The sequence below is a fragment of the Chanodichthys erythropterus genome, chromosome 7, assembly GCF_024489055.1.
Source record: "Chanodichthys erythropterus isolate Z2021 chromosome 7, ASM2448905v1, whole genome shotgun sequence".
NCBI classification, from domain to species: Eukaryota; Metazoa; Chordata; class Actinopteri; order Cypriniformes; family Xenocyprididae; genus Chanodichthys; species Chanodichthys erythropterus.
Window position 1 is genome coordinate 18,847,297 of NC_090227.1, and position 17,785 is coordinate 18,865,081.

Below are 17,785 nucleotides of genomic sequence, written 5' to 3' on the forward strand. Positions count from 1 at the left end.
TGGGAGCGTATTCATGTAGATTTTGCTGGCCCATGTGAGGGTCACATGTACTTTGGTTGACGCACATTCGAAGTGGCCTGAGGTGCAGTTGATGACCTCAACAACAGCAGGGAGAACAATTGAAGTTTTGAGAAACCTTTTCAGCCATTATGGACTGCCTGACGTCCTAGTGAGTGATAATGGACCACAATTTGTCTCTCAGGAGTTTGTAACTTTCCTGAAGGCCAACCATGTGAAGCATATCCGTTCAGCCCCATATCATCCAGCAACCAATGGGCAGGCTGAAAGGTTTGTTCAGTCACTAAAACAAGCACTGAAGACGTCTAAGGGCTCTTCTACTCTTCAGAGATGGCTGGAACCATTCTTGTTGACGTATCGCAACACTCCACATCCAACGACTAAAGAGGCCCCTTCCTTGTTGTTTTTGGGACGACAACTGCGCACACGTCTGGATGCCTTGAAACCAAGTGTGTCAGCTGCCGTGCGACTCTCACAGACCTCCCAGGTCCTCCGCCGTGCTGGTCGTTCGAAACCCAGACAGTTTGGAGTCTGTGATGCGGTGCTGGCTCGTGATTACAGAGGGAGAGAAAGATGGACGTCAGATGTGGTGACGGCTCAAAGTGGTCCTGTATCTTACACTGTGGATGTAGGAGCTTCTTCGGAATGGCGAAGCCATGCTGATCAACTCTTGTCCATTCCGAATCAAACAGCTGAAACTCAGGTGACACAACCACCTAACATCAGTGATGTATCTGTTCCTGTACAGACCTTTGTAAATGACACTTCTTCAGCACCACCAACCAGGGAGCAGGATGTTAACAGTGACACTCAGATAAACCATGGCAAACTCGACATTCCATCAGTGCAGGTCAGACGTTATCGAGCCAGAGTGATTAAACCACCCAACCGTCTGACATTATAAGGCCATGAGAAACTCTTGCTGGGCTGAAATGTAATTAGTTATGTTAGTGAGCCTGTTCTGACAAGGGGCAGAATAATCCCCGAACTGGCTTGAGGCAAGAGGCAGTCTACCCTCTACCTCTAGTATATATATAAAAAAAAAAAGGGCATAATTTTTGAGTAGCTCAGAATGCAGTGTTTTCTTTTGTTTCTTGATTAAGAGGGGAGGAAATGTTATGTATGTAATATCGTTATTCCCCATTGTGCCTGCGGGTGGCACTGCTACTTGTAATTGTGAGTTGTGTTCCTTACAGAAATAAATTCAGAAGAAGAACAGTATCCCTGAATGTTGGTTGTGTTATTTGAACGTGGTTTAACCCAAGAGCTTGTTATATGTTTTGTCAGTAAAATTTCACATGATTATGAAAGTGGCTGTTTAAAATAAAGTTGCATAAGTGAGCAGAAAATTCAAGATATGAACCTTATTAATACCTGAGACTGACATCAAAATTGTCTTTGCAGGTTCTGTGATTTGGCTCTATTTATTATTTATTATTTTTCCATTTTATTTTTTATCTTATACCACACATATTAAAATTAAATGAATGCATGCTTTTGGTGCATAAAATTGGTGCACAAACAACAGCTCATGGAGGTCAAAAAACACATGAATAGAAGAGTGAGGATTATACAACATCAACAATCACAGACATTCACATTATGGCTGGATTAGTTATTTGTGGAGTTTCCACAAATAACAGTATATAATTTGGTCTAGAATTTTTATAGGGGTTGTCTGAAGCCAACTTCAGACTGCATGATTTTCAAACTAGTCTGGTCACTGTCCTTTTCACACTGCATTACTTTCGCTTTCAATTCAGTCGCTGTTGTGTTCAAAATGCATGATGGATCGGCGACAGAAGGCTTCACACTGCATGAATTTAGAATAGGAAGAATCGCCGACACATCTGTCTGGCACTCAAACTACGTTTCACAACCAAACACACGGGAGATGTGACAAGGAAACAACACAATATCATGTATGCAAGACCGGAGTTCTCAAGTGAGACTGGGTTTATTATTAAAAACGGTAACCCGCAAGAAGCTTGCAATACGAATGGCCTGTGTGCTGATTTGCAGTGAAAACAAGAGAAAAAAAAAGAAGAATATAGCTGCGAGCAGCGATGGCGGGCCCAAGCCCGGTGGCACCGCCACCCCGGTGGCTTCAGGGCAACTGTGCACAGCGGGCAATAGGCACTTAAAACGGTTAAACATCAAAGGACTATGTCAAATTCACTCCACATTTACTGCACTACAAGGTGCCGCTATAGAGCCCCTCCTCCCTGCCCATTTTCAAAGGATTACATGTGCCAAGTTTTAACATTATTCTGATGAATTTTGAAGCAAATCAGGTAAAAATAAGAGGGTGATCTCAATGTATGCTGAAAGTGACACATTTTCTGCTTCCAGTTGGTGGCGCTATGACTTTGAATCACAATAGTCAAATCCATGTGATCAGCCTTGTACAACGAAGACTAAGCCAAAGTTTCATCAAAATCAATTACTGTATGCAGAAGTTATAACACTTTGTTTCCCTTTTCTTGCCATAAATTCGTTGCCTCGCCACGGCCAAACCGTTTGAGATATCCAAAATCCGTTTGCAATTAAACAACTTCAATGTGTTAGCAACAAGTTAAAAAAAGCTTGGTGTAAATTGGATAAACCCTGTAGGAGTAGTAGTATAAAATTCATAGCCTGTTTTTTCAAAAAATTAACATTCAAACCAAAATAGCTGACATCCTGTTGGTCGGAGCTAATGAATGTAAATTAGAAAATTGTCCGGCTTGATGAGAATAATATGTGTACCGAGTTTGGTGACTGTAGGAAAAACTAATCCCCCCACTTTTGTCAAAAGGTGGCGCTACTGAGCCCCTCCACCACGCCCATTTCTATGGCTTTGTCCATGTCTACTGGTTGACAATATTGATGTGTGTGTCGAGTTTCATGCAATTTGAAGCATGTTAAGAGCCTCAAAAACACTCAAGAATATTATTACAGTTTGACCTGTTGCCATGGCAACAATATTTCAAATATCAAAAATCCTGTCATAGGTCTACATCTGCTGTGTATTGACATTACACTGATGAAGTTTGAAGCAAATCAGGTAAAAATAAGAGGGTGATCTCAAAACATTTCAAAAAGTGATACACTTCCTGCTGCCAGTTGGTGGCGCTATAACTTTGACTCACAATAGTCACATCCATGTGATCAGACTCCTATAACGAACACACTCGTGAAGTTTCATAAAGATCAATATATGTATTAAGACGTTATAACACATTTCCTGTTTCCTTTTTCTCGCCATAAATTCGTTGCCTCGCCACGGCCAAACCGTTCGAGATATCAAAAATCCCCTGGCAATTTTTAATCATCAGTGTCTTGACTTCATGCTGACCGAGTTTGGTGGCGATCGGATTAATCGTCTAGGAGGAGTATATCAAATTCCAGAGCATGCGTTTTTCAAACAACCCTTAATAGCTGACTTCCTGTTGGCGTGGCGATTAACTTAGAGCGCGAAAGTTGTTCGGCCCGATGAGGTCTATATGTGTACCGAGTTTCATACTAATACGTGCAAGCATGTTTAATATATGGACCAAATTTTCAGACTTTTTTCAAGGGGGCGCTGTCGAGCCCCCCTGCCACGCCCGGGTACCAGCCTCTCCGGCGTCCTAATGGCCGCGGATTCCAATGTGTGTGCCAATTTTCAAGAGTTTTTGAGCATGTTAAGGCCCCCAAAAAGCCCCGGAAGACGGAAAAAAAATAAAAAAAATAAAAAAAAAAATAATAAATATAGCTGCGAGCAGCGATGGCGGGCCCAAGCCCGGTGGCACCGCCACGCCGGTGGCTTCAGGGCAACTGTGCACAGCGGGCAATAGGCACTTAAAACGGTTAAACATCAAAGGACTATGTCAAATTCACTCCACATTTACTGCACTACAAGGTGCCGCTATAGACCCCTTCCTCCCTGCCCATTTTCAAAGGATTACATGTGCCAAGTTTTAACATTATTCTGATGAATTTTGAAGCAAATCAGGTAAAAATAAGAGGGTGATCTCAATGTATGCTGAAAGTGACACATTTTCTGCTTCCAGTTGGTGGCGCTATGACTTTGAATCACAATAGTCAAATCCATGTGATCAGCCTTGTACAACGAAGACTAAGCCAAAGTTTCATCAAAATCAATTAATGTATGCAGAAGTTATAACACTTTGTTTCCCTTTTCTTGCCATAAATTCGTTGCCTCGCCACGGCCAAACTGTTTGAGATATCCAAAATCCGTTTGCAATTAAACAACTTCAATGTGTTAGCAACAAGTTAAAAAAAGCTTGGTGTAAATTGGATAAACCCTGTAAAAGTAGTAGTATAAAATTCATAGCCTGTTTTTCAAAAAATTAACATTCAAACAAAAATAGCCGACTTCCTGTTGGTCGGAGCTAATGAATGTAAATTAGAAAATTGTCCGGCTTGATGAGATCAATATATGTACCGAGTTTGGTGACTGTAGGAAAAACTAACCCCCACTTTTGTCAAAAGGTGTCGCTACTGAGCCCCTCCACCACGCCCTTTTCTATGGCTTTGTCCATGTCTACTGGTTGACAATATTGATGTGTGTGTCGAGTTTCATGCAAATTGAAGCATGTTAAGAGCCTCAAAAACACTCAAGAATATTATTACAGTTTGACCTGTCGCCATGGCAACGATATTTCAAATATCAAAAATCCTGTCATAGGTCTACATCTGCTGTGTATTGACATTACACTGATGAAGTTTGAAGCAAATCAGGTAAAAATAAGAGGGTGATCTCAAAGCATTTTAAAAGTGATACACTTCTTGCTGCCATTTGGTGGCGCTATAACTTTGAATCACAATAGTTACATCCATGTGATCAGACTACTACAACCAACACACTCCTGAAGTTTCATAAACATCAATCAATGTATGCAGAAGTTATAACACATTTCCTGTTTCCCTTTTCTCGCCATAAATTCGTTGCCTCGCCACGGCCAAACCGTTTGAGATATCCAAAATCCGTTTGCAATTAAACAACTTCAATGTGTTCGCAACAAGTATAAAAATGCTTGGTGTAATTTGGATAAACCCTGTAGGAGTAGTAGTATAAAATTCATAGCCTGTTTTTTCAAAAAATTAACATTCAAACCAAAATAGCTGACTTCCTGTTGGTCGGAGCTAATGAATGTAAATTAGAAAATTGTCCGGCTTGATGAGAACAATATGTGTACCGAGTTTGGTGACTGTAGGAAAAACTAACCCCCCCACTTTTGTCAAAAGGTGGCGCTACTGAGCCCCTCCACCACGCCCATTTCTATGGCTTTGTCCATGTCTACTGGTTGACAATATTGATGTGTGTGTCGAGTTTCATGCAATTTGAAGCATGTTAAGAGCCTCAAAAACACTCAAGAATATTATTACAGTTTGACCTGTTGCCATGGCAACAATATTTCAAATATCAAAAATCCTGTCATAGGTCTACATCTGCTGTGTATTGACATTACACTGATGAAGTTTGAAGCAAATCAGGTAAAAATAAGAGGGTGATCTCAAAACATTTCAAAAAGTGATACACTTCCTGCTGCCAGTTGGTGGCGCTATAACTTTGACTCACAATAGTCACATCCATGTGATCAGACTCCTATAACGAACACACTCGTGAAGTTTCATAAAGATCAATATATGTATTAAGACGTTATAACACATTTCCTGTTTCCTTTTTCTCGCCATAAATTCGTTGCCTCGCCACGGCCAAACCGTTCGAGATATCAAAAATCCCCTGGCAATTTTTAATCATCAGTGTCTTGACTTCATGCTGACCGAGTTTGGTGGCGATCGGATTAATCGTCTAGGAGGAGTATATCAAATTCCAGAGCATGCGTTTTTCAAACAACCCTTAATAGCTGACTTCCTGTTGGCGTGGCGATTAACTTAGAGCGCGAAAGTTGTTCGGCCCGATGAGGTCTATATGTGTACCGAGTTTCATACTAATACGTGCAAGCATGTTTAATATATGGACCAAATTTTCAGACTTTTTTCAAGGGGGCGCTGTCGAGCCCCCCTGCCACGCCCGGGTACCAGCCTCTCCGGCGTCCTAATGGCCGCGGATTCCAATGTGTGTGCCAATTTTCAAGAGTTTTTGAGCATGTTAAGGCCCCCAAAAAGCCCCGGAAGACGGAAAAAAAAAAAAAAAAAAAAAAAAATAATAAATATAGCTGCGAGCAGCGATGGCGGGCCCAAGCCCGGTGGCACCGCCACGCCGGTGGCTTCAGGGCAACTGTGCACAGCGGGCAATAGGCACTTAAAACGGTTAAACATCAAAGGACTATGTCAAATTCACTCCACATTTACTGCACTACAAGGTGCCGCTATAGACCCCTTCCTCCCTGCCCATTTTCAAAGGATTACATGTGCCAAGTTTTAACATTATTCTGATGAATTTTGAAGCAAATCAGGTAAAAATAAGAGGGTGATCTCAATGTATGCTGAAAGTGACACATTTTCTGCTTCCAGTTGGTGGCGCTATGACTTTGAATCACAATAGTCAAATCCATGTGATCAGCCTTGTACAACGAAGACTAAGCCAAAGTTTCATCAAAATCAATTAATGTATGCAGAAGTTATAACACTTTGTTTCCCTTTTCTTGCCATAAATTCGTTGCCTCGCCACGGCCAAACTGTTTGAGATATCCAAAATCCGTTTGCAATTAAACAACTTCAATGTGTTAGCAACAAGTTAAAAAAAGCTTGGTGTAAATTGGATAAACCCTGTAAAAGTAGTAGTATAAAATTCATAGCCTGTTTTTTCAAAAAATTAACATTCAAACAAAAATAGCCGACTTCCTGTTGGTCGGAGCTAATGAATGTAAATTAGAAAATTGTCCGGCTTGATGAGATCAATATATGTACCGAGTTTGGTGACTGTAGGAAAAACTAACCCCCCACTTTTGTCAAAAGGTGGCGCTACTGAGCCCCTCCACCACGCCCATTTCTATGGCTTTGTCCATGTCTACTGGTTGACAATATTGATGTGTGTGTCGAGTTTCATGCAAATTGAAGCATGTTAAGAGCCTCAAAAACACTCAAGAATATTATTACAGTTTGACCTGTCGCCATGGCAACGATATTTCAAATATCAAAAATCCTGTCATAGGTCTACATCTGCTGTGTATTGACATTACACTGATGAAGTTTGAAGCAAATCAGGTAAAAATAAGAGGGTGATCTCAAAGCATTTTAAAAGTGATACACTTCTTGCTGCCATTTGGTGGCGCTATAACTTTGAATCACAATAGTTACATCCATGTGATCAGACTACTACAACCAACACACTCCTGAAGTTTCATAAACATCAATCAATGTATGCAGAAGTTATAACACATTTCCTGTTTCCCTTTTCTCGCCATAAATTCGTTGCCTCGCCACGGCCAAACCGTTTGAGATATCCAAAATCCGTTTGCAATTAAACAACTTCAATGTGTTCGCAACAAGTTAAAAAAAGCTTGGTGTAAATTGGATAAACCCTGTAGGAGTAGTAGTATAAAATTCATAGCCTGTTTTTTCAAAAAATTAACATTCAAACCAAAATAGCTGACTTCCTGTTGGTCGGAGCTAATGAATGTAAATTAGAAAATTGTCCGGCTTGATGAGAACAATATGTGTACCGAGTTTGGTGACTGTAGGAAAAACTAACCCCCCCACTTTTGTCAAAAGGTGGCGCTACTGAGCCCCTCCACCACGCCCATTTCTATGGCTTTGTCCATGTCTACTGGTTGACAATATTGATGTGTGTGTCGAGTTTCATGCAATTTGAAGCATGTTAAGAGCCTCAAAAACACTCAAGAATATTATTACAGTTTGACCTGTTGCCATGGCAACAATATTTCAAATATCAAAAATCCTGTCATAGGTCTACATCTGCTGTGTATTGACATTACACTGATGAAGTTTGAAGCAAATCAGGTAAAAATAAGAGGGTGATCTCAAAACATTTCAAAAAGTGATACACTTCCTGCTGCCAGTTGGTGGCGCTATAACTTTGACTCACAATAGTCACATCCATGTGATCAGACTCCTATAACGAACACACTCGTGAAGTTTCATAAAGATCAATATATGTATTAAGACGTTATAACACATTTCCTGTTTCCTTTTTCTCGCCATAAATTCGTTGCCTCGCCACGGCCAAACCGTTCGAGATATCAAAAATCCCCTGGCAATTTTTAATCATCAGTGTCTTGACTTCATGCTGACCGAGTTTGGTGGCGATCGGATTAATCGTCTAGGAGGAGTATATCAAATTCCAGAGCATGCGTTTTTCAAACAACCCTTAATAGCTGACTTCCTGTTGGCGTGGCGATTAACTTAGAGCGCGAAAGTTGTTCGGCCCGATGAGGTCTATATGTGTACCGAGTTTCATACTAATACGTGCAAGCATGTTTAATATATGGACCAAATTTTCAGACTTTTTTCAAGGGGGCGCTGTCGAGCCCCCCTGCCACGCCCGGGTACCAGCCTCTCCGGCGTCCTAATGGCCGCGGATTCCAATGTGTGTGCCAATTTTCAAGAGTTTTTGAGCATGTTAAGGCCCCCAAAAAGCCCCGGAAGACGGAAAAAAAAAAAAATAAAAAAAAAATAATAATCCTTAGAAGAACAAGAGGGCCCTGCGCGAATTTTCGCTTGGGCCCTAATAATCCTTAGAAGAACAAGAGGGCCCTGCGCGAATTTTCGCTTGGGCCCTAATAATCCTTAGAAGAACAAGAGGGCCCTGCGCGAATTTTCGCTTGGGCCCTAAATATGTAGGAGGAAATGGTTGGAGAGACTGTGACAGAGCACTCGCATAACAGAGCACTGATTTGCCTGTGATTTCGGGCATTTCTCTGCGATTTCACAAAACCTGTCTGCGAGCTAAAATCGGGGCTAAAATCATGCAGCCTGAACTCGCAATGAGAAAAAACCCAGACATTTCAGATTATGATGATATTCTGCACTCATTTGAAATAGACTTATAACATTCTGTGACATGAAAGTCATCTCAATTTAAACAATCTCATGCATGTGGCTTTGTGGTTTGTCATCACAGGAGCATCAGCCGCTGCAGTAAATGTGGTTTGAAATGGACATAGTCCTTTTATGTTTAATTGTTTTAAATGCACATTGCCCGCCGTGCACAGCTGACCTGAAGCAACCAGAGGCTGGTATCCCGGCGTGGCAGGGGGGCTCGACAGCGCCCCCTTGAAAAAAGTCTGAAAATTTGGTCTGAAAACCAGTAGACATGGACAAAGTCATAGAAATGGGCGTGGTGGAGGGGCTCAGTAGCGCCACCTTTTGACAAAAGTGGGGGGGTTAGTTTTTCCTACAGTCACCAAACTCGGTACACATATTGTTCTCATCAAGCCGGACAATTTTCTAATTTACATTCATTAGCTCCGACCAACAGGAAGTCGGCTATTTTTGTTTGAATGTTAATTTTTTGAAAAAACTGGCTATGAATTTTATACTACTACTCCTATAGGGTTTATCCAATTTACACCAAACTTTTTTTAACTTGTTGCTAACACATTGAAGTTATTTAATTGCAAACGGATTTTGGATATTTCAAACGGTTTGGCCGTGGCGAGGCAACAAATTTATGGCAAGAAAAGGGAAACAAAGTGTTATAACTTCTGCATACATTAATTGATTTTGATGAAACTTTGGCTTAGTCTTCGTTGTACAAGGCTGATCACATGGATGTGACTATTGTGATTCAAAGTCATAGCGCCACCAACTGGAAGCAGAAAATGTGTCACTTTCAGCATACATTGAGATCACCCTCTTATTTTTACCTGATTTGCTTCAAAATTCATCAGAATAATGTTAAAACTTGGCACATGTAATCCTTTGAAAATGGGAAGGGAGGAGGGGCTCTATAGCGGCACCTTGTAGTGCAGTAAATGTGGAGTGAATTTGACAGTCCTTTGATGTTTAACCGTTTTAAATGCCTATTGCCCACTGTGCACAGTTGCCCTGAAGCCACCGGGGTGGCGGTGCCACCGGGCTTGGGCCCACCATCGCTGCTTGCAGCTATATATATATTTTTTTTTCCGTCTTCCGGGGGTTTTTGGGGGCCTTAACATGCTCAAAAACTCTTGAAAATTGGCACACACATTGGAATCCGCGGCCATCATGACGCCACAGAGGCTGGTATCCGGGCGTGGCAGGGGGGGCTCAACAGCGCCCCCTTGAATAAAGTCTGAAAATTTGGTCCATATATTAAACACGCTTGCACGTATTAGTATGAAACTCGGTACACATATAGACCTCATCGGGCCAAACAACTTTCGTGCTCTATGTTAAACGCCACGCCAACAGGAAGTCAGCTATTAAGGGTTGTTTGAAAAACGCATGCTCTGGAATTTGATATACTCCTCCTAGACGATTAATCCGATCACCACCAAACTCAGTCAGCATGAAGTCAAGACACTGATGATTAAAAATTGCCAGGGGATTTTTGATATCTCGAACGGTTTGGCCGTGGCGAGGCAACAAATTTATGGCGAGAAAAAGGAAACAGGAAATGTGTTATAACGTCTGCATACATATATTGATCTTTATGAAACTTCACGAGTGTGTTGGTTGTAGTAGTCTGATCACATGGATTTGACTATTGTGAGTCAAAGTTATAGCGCCACCAACTGGCAGCAGGAAGTGTATCACTTTTTGAAATGCTTTGAGATCACCCTCTTATTTTTAACTGATTTGCTTCAAACTTCATCAGTGTAATGTCAATACACAGCAGATGTAGACCTATGACAGGATTTTTGATATTTGAAATACTGTTGCCATGGCGACAGGTCAAACTGTAATAATATTCTTGAGTGTTTTTGAGGCTCTTAACATGCGTCAAATTGCATTAAACTCGACACACACATCAATATTGTCAACCAGTAGACATGGACAAAGCCATAGAAATGGGCGTGGTGGAGGGGCTCAGTAGCGCCACCTTTTGACAAAAGTGGGGTGGTTAGTTTTTCCTACAGTCACCAAACTCGGTACACATATTGTTCTCATCAAGCCGGACAATTTTCTAATTTACATTCATTAGCTCCGACCAACAGGAAGTCGGCTATTTTTGTTTGAATGTTAATTTTTTTAAAAAACAGGCTATGAATTTTATACTACTACTCCTACAGGGTTTATCCAATTTACACCAAGCTTTTTTTAACTTGTTGCTAACACATTGAAGTTGTTTAATTGCAAACGGATTTTGGATACCTCAAACGGTTTGGCCGTGGCGAGGTAACAAATTTATGGCAAGAAAAGGGAAACAAAGTGTTATAACTTCTGCATACATTAATTGATTTTGATGAAACTTTGGCTTAGTCTTCGTTGTACAAGGCTGATCACATGGATTTGACTATTGTGATTCAAAGTCATAGCGCCACCAACTGGAAGCAGAAAATGTGTCACTTTCAGCATACATTGAGATCACCCTCTTATTTTTACCTGATTTGCTTCAAAATTCATCAGAATAATGTTAAAACTTGGCACATGTAATCCTTTGAAAATGGGCAGGGAGGAGGGGCTCTATAGCGGCACCTTGTAGTGCAGTAAATGTGAAGTGAATTTGACATAGTCCTTTGATGTTCAACCATTTTAAGTGGCTATTGCCCGCTGTGCACAGTTGCCCTGAAGCCACCGGGGTGGCGGTGCCACCGGGCTGGGCCCACCATCGCTGCTCGCAGCTATATTTAGGGCCCAAGCGAATTAAGCGCGCAGGGCCCTCTTGTTCTTCTAAGGATTATTTATTTTTTTTTTTTTTTTTTTTCCCGTCTTCCGGGGCTTTTTGGGGGCCTTAACATGCTCAAAAACTCTTGAAAATTGGCACACACATTGGAATCCGCGGCCATTAGGACGCCTCAGAGGCTGGTATCCGGGCGTGGCAGGGGGGCTCGACAGCGCCCCCTTGAAAAAAGTCTGAAAATTTGGTCCATATATTAAACACGCTTGCACGTATTAGTATGAAACTCGGTACACATATAGACCTCATCGGGCCGAACAACTTTCGTGCTCTAAGTTAAACGCCACGCCAACAGGAAGTCAGCTATTAAGGGTTGTTTGAAAAACGCATGCTCTGGAATTTGATATACTCCTCCTAGACGATTAATCCGATCGCCACCAAACTCGGTCAGCATGAAGTCAAGACACTGATGATTAAAAATTGCCAGGGGATTTTTGATATCTCGAACGGTTTGGCTGTGGCGAGGCAACGAATTTATGGCGAGAAAAAGGAAACAGGAAATGTGTTATAACGTCTGCATACATATATTGATCTTTATGAAACTTCACGAGTGTGTTGGTTGTTGTAGTCTGATCACATGGATGTGACTATTGTGAGTCAAAGTTATAGCGCCACCAACTGGCAGCAGGAAGTGTATCACTTTTTGAAATGCTTTGAGATCACCCTCTTATTTTTACCTGATTTGCTTCAAACTTCATCAATGTAATGTCAATACACAGCAGATGTAGACCTATGACAGGATTTTTGATATTTGAAATATTGTTGCCATGGCAACAGGTCAAACTGTAATAATATTCTTGAGTGTTTTTGAGGCTCTTAACATGCTTCAAATGGCATGAAACTCGACACACACATCAATATTGTCAACCAGTAGACATGGACAAAGCCATAGAAATGGGCGTGGTGGAGGGGCTCAGTAGCGCAACCTTTTGACAAAAGTGGGGGGGTTAGTTTTTCCTACAGTCACCAAACTCGGTACACATATTGTTCTCATCAAGCCGAACAATTTTCTAATTTACATTCATTAGCTCCGACCAACAGGAAGTCGGCTATTTTTGTTTGAATGTTAATTTTTTGAAAAAACAGGCTATGAATTTTATACTACTACTCCTACAGGGTTTATCCAATTTACACCAAGCTTTTTTTAACTTGTTGCTAACACATTGAAGTTGTTTAATTGCAAACGGATTTTGGATACCTCAAACGGTTTGGCCGTGGCGAGGCAACAAATTTATGGCGAGAAAAAGGAAACAGGAAATGTGTTATAACGTCTGCATACATATATTGATCTCACAATAGTCACATCCATGTGATCAGACTACTACAACCAACACACTCGTGAAGTTTCATAAAGATCAATATATGTATGCAGACGTTATAACACATTTCCTGTTTCCTTTTCTCGCCATAAATTTGTTGCCTCGCCACGGCCAAACCGTTCGAGATATCAAAAATCCCCTGGCAATTTTTAATCATCAGTGTCTTGACTTCATGCTGACTGAGTTTGGTGGCGATCGGATTTTGGATACCTCAAACGGTTTGGCCGTGGCGAGGCAACAAATTTATGGCGAGAAAAAGGAAACAGGAAATGTGTTATAACGTCTGCATACATATATTGATCTTTATGAAACTTCACGAGTGTGTTAGTTGTAGTAGTCTGATCACATGGATGTGACTATTGTGAGTCAAAGTTATAGCACCACCAACTGGCAGCAGGAAGTGTATCACTTTTTGAAATGCTTTGTGATCACCCTCTTATTTTTACCTGATTTGCTTCAAACTTCATCAGTGTAATGTCAATACACAGCAGATGTAGACCTATGACAGGATTTTTGATATTTGAAATATTGTTGCCATGGCAACAGGTCAAACTGTAATAATATTCTTGAGTGTTTTTGAGGCTCTTAACATGCTTCAAATTGCATGAAACTCGACACACACATCAATATTGTCAACCAGTAGACATGGACAAAGCCATAGAAATGGGCGTGGTGAAGGGGCTCAGTAGTTTTTCCTACAGTCACCAAACTCGGTACACATATTGTTCTCATCAAGCTGGACAATTTTCTAATTTACATTCATTAGCTCCAACCAACAGGAAGTCGGCTATTTTTGTTTGAATGTTAATTTTTTGAAAAAACAGGCTATGAATTTTATACTACTACTCCTACAGGGTTTATCCAATTTACACCAAGCTTTTTTTAACTTGTTGCTAACACATAGAAGTTGTTTAACTGCAAACGGATTTTGGATATCTCAAACGGTTTGGCCGTGGCGAGGCAACGAATTTATGGCAAGAAAAGGGAAACAAAGTGTTATAACTTCTGCATACATTAATTGATTTTGATGAAACTTTGGCTTAGTCTTCGTTGTACAAGGCTGATCACATGGATTTGACTATTGTGATTCAAAGTCATAGCGCCACCAACTGGAAGCAGAAAATGTGTCACTTTCAGCATACATTGAGATCACCCTCTTATTTTTACCTGATTTGCTTCAAAATTCATCAGAATAATGTTAAAACTTGGCACATGTAATCCTTTGAAAATGGGCAGGGAGGAGGGGCTCTATAGCGGCACCTTGTAGTGCAGTAAATGTGGAGTGAATTTGACATAGTCCTTTGATGTTTAACCATTTTAAGTGCCTATTGCCCGCTGTGCACAGTTGCCCTGAAGCCACCGGGGTGGCGGTGCCACCGGGCTTGGGCCCGCCATCGCTGCTCGCAGCTATATTATTCTTCTTCTTCTTCTTCTCCAAAGTGAATCGCATTTGAGAGGGCCTAAACGTGCTCGAAAACTCACGAAACTTTGCACACGCGTCAGAAGTGGTGAAAATTTACATCTGTTATGGTTTTCGGAATTGGGCGTGGCAAAATGGCTCGATAGCGCCATCTAACGTACAGCCCTGCTCGCCACATTACACTAGGGTTTTGAAATTCGGTACACACATTTATCATCCCAGTACCTACAAAAAATTCTCTTGGAGCGAAATCCGAAACCAAACAGGAAGTCAGATATTTTGAATTAATTCACCGTTTTTTGCATTTTCCAGACGTTGTACTTTAACGAACTCCTCCTAGAGATTTAATCAGATCAATGTCATTTTTGGTCAGTCTAATCTAAAGGCCTTTGTGACGTTAAATTGCGAAGATCTAGAGTTTTCACTGAAGGGCGTGTCTGTGGCAGCCTGACAAATTTTGATGTTTTCGCCATGAAACAGGAAGTTGTTGTAACTCACATAAACAATGTCCGATCTGCCCCAAACCTCACATGTTTTATTAGAGTCCTGACCTGAAGACATCTTCATAAAAATATTCAGTTACAGTCATAGCGCCACCTGTAGGCAACAGGAAATGATATGTTTTACTCTGTGATTAACTCCTCATGGAGATTTAACCAGATCAACATCATATGTTGTCAGTCTAATTTTAAGAGTTTAGCGATGATAAATATCAAAGATCTTGAGTTTTTGGTGAAGGGCGTGTCCGTGGCGGCCTGACAAAGTCTGATGTTTCACCATGAAAGGGGAAACTGTTGTAGCTCAGGCATACTATGTCCGATCTGCTCCAAATTTCACATGTGTGATAAGAGTCCTAGCCTAAAGACGTCTATATGATAATATTCAGTTAGTCATAGCGCCACCTGCTGGTAACAGCCACAAAGTACCAGACATTCTAGAAACACGTTAAATCATGCAACACTTGGCTGAGTGCTAATGTATGCGATTAACGCCACGAAAGAAACAAGAAGTTGTTGTAACTCAGGCATACAATGTCCGATCTGCTTCAAACTTCACATGTTCAATGATAGTCCTGGCCTGAAGACATCAACATGGCAAAATTCAGTTACGGTAAAAGCGCCACCTGTTGTCTGCAGGAAGTGTGGCATTTCGAAATGACTTTGGCATAATTCTCCTGTATTCACTCACTTAAATGCATGACGCCCAATGTTCACTGTTTTCCTGATGCCAACGTGTGGCGGTGAGCCCAGGTGCGAGGGCCCTCTCAACACTGCTTGCAGCTTTAATTCACTCTTAGTTCTGGGTCCTGTTTGTTATTGGCTGGCAATAACATTCACACACACCCAAGCCTCCCTTATTTCATACTCTTATTTTAAATTCAATTAAATAACATTTAATTGAAATTTAAAATTAAGTAGTGTCAATCGGTTGGCATTTTGCTCATCCAGAAGCAATTCCCTTCAGGGAAACTCACAAATAGCGAAGGCTTTCTCCTTTCTTTTCCCATTCTGTTATTCTACGCACTTATTTAAATTCAGTTGAACACAGTTTAAGTCGAATTTGAATCAAGTGCCTCTGGACTGTCTTCCTTTCCTCCTTTCTTTTCCCATTCTGTTATTCCATGACCTTGTTTAAATTCAATTAAACAGAGTTTGGTTAAAATTTGAATCAAGTGCATCTGAATTATTATTATTTTTTCTTTACTCCTGCTCATTTCAGTTCTAGTTTAACTAGTTCATTCTGACTGTCATTTTAGGCTCATTTTCTCTTGTCGTACACACTTAATTAATTAAATTTGGTTTAAACAAGATTTAAATTGAGATTACAATTTACAATTAAGCTGTGTTTGTGTGACCACTTGTGCATTTGCAGATACGGCCCTTCACCGCCCGGTGGTGAGTTGACGGTTGCCCCAGTGAGTTCCAGTGAGTGGAGCCGCCTGGCCTGGCGGGTCTCGCACTGACTGTGTGTGAATCTGGGACATTCTGACCGTCTAGGCCTGTTTAAGATGATCTTCACAGGCCATGGCTTTAGTGTGTCTGTCTTTCAGCTTAGTCTCTGCAAAACCTGCCCATACCTTTTTGAAAGACTGAGAAATGAAGCTGAAAGACAAAATCAGACTCAAGTCACAAAGATGTGAGCTGAATGTGCAGTCGCACAGTCCAAATGAGGTCCACCTTGAACACACAGCTCCCATGCACCACACCATTGGTCGACTTAGCCTGGTACCTCCTGTGTGCGTAGCACAAATGGACATGTTTCCCTTTTTCATCCACAAAGACCTGCTAGACTGCTTTGAGCCTTTATTGAACGCCAGACCGCTGAAAATCTGGGCTCAAGTGTGTGAACTTCTCCCAGTCACCCAGACCACCTGAGCTAGATGGTCAGGTCACAGAGGTCACGGGAAATCTCACAGCTAGCCGTGGGAACCCCTTCTCAGAGCAAAGTTCAAAGTCGCTACCCTGCACACTTCAACTCACCATAGACTTTAACTCCTTCTGTTCCAAGATCATGACAGACTCACAGCTGAATTGTGTGACTACAACAGACATTATTCTCACACTGTGGGCAGACAACTTCAGCCACACGCTGCACAGTGCTCTCATTTTTAGGAACACCTGACCTCCCATGTGTCAACAAGCAAACACACTTCCCACTAGACTTCCGTCTGCCAACCATGACGACTGTCAAGGACATCTGCGTTTTGAACTTCAAATGGAACAACCGGCGCTTAACCCATCACTTCCTGGTCCTTCCAGACCTCCTGATGCACTCTAATGCTCATATGGACAGTGCAAATGAGTTGTTGTGGGCCCCAATGACTGTACAGCTTCCTGTTGTTCCTGTCAACACTGCCAACTTCCTGTCAGGCCAGACCATCCAAGAGGTCTGCATCCTGATCGACATACAGGAAACTGTAGTAACACCTGTTGGGGAAAAAATTAATATGCCAATATCTGCTTCAAGCTATGCAAAACACCTCTCTGAGCTCAACAGACACAGCGTCTGTTGAAACCCAAGGGGTAACGATGGGACATCCAAACTGAGAGCTCTCCCGAACTAAGGGTGTCGGATAATTTAAATAAGAAGGGGGACCATTGTGTTTCTTGCTTTTTAATTTAAAATAGTCTAAGACAAAAGGGAAGGCCATTTGCGTGCGTGTTTGTTACCTTCATCCTGTATGGAAAAGTACTGAGGAGAGTTGCTCAGACATTTGGGGTATAAATGTTTGTGGGTTATTTTGTGTCACTTGGGGCAGACATTGTATGGTTGTGTCGACTGTGGACTCTTTCT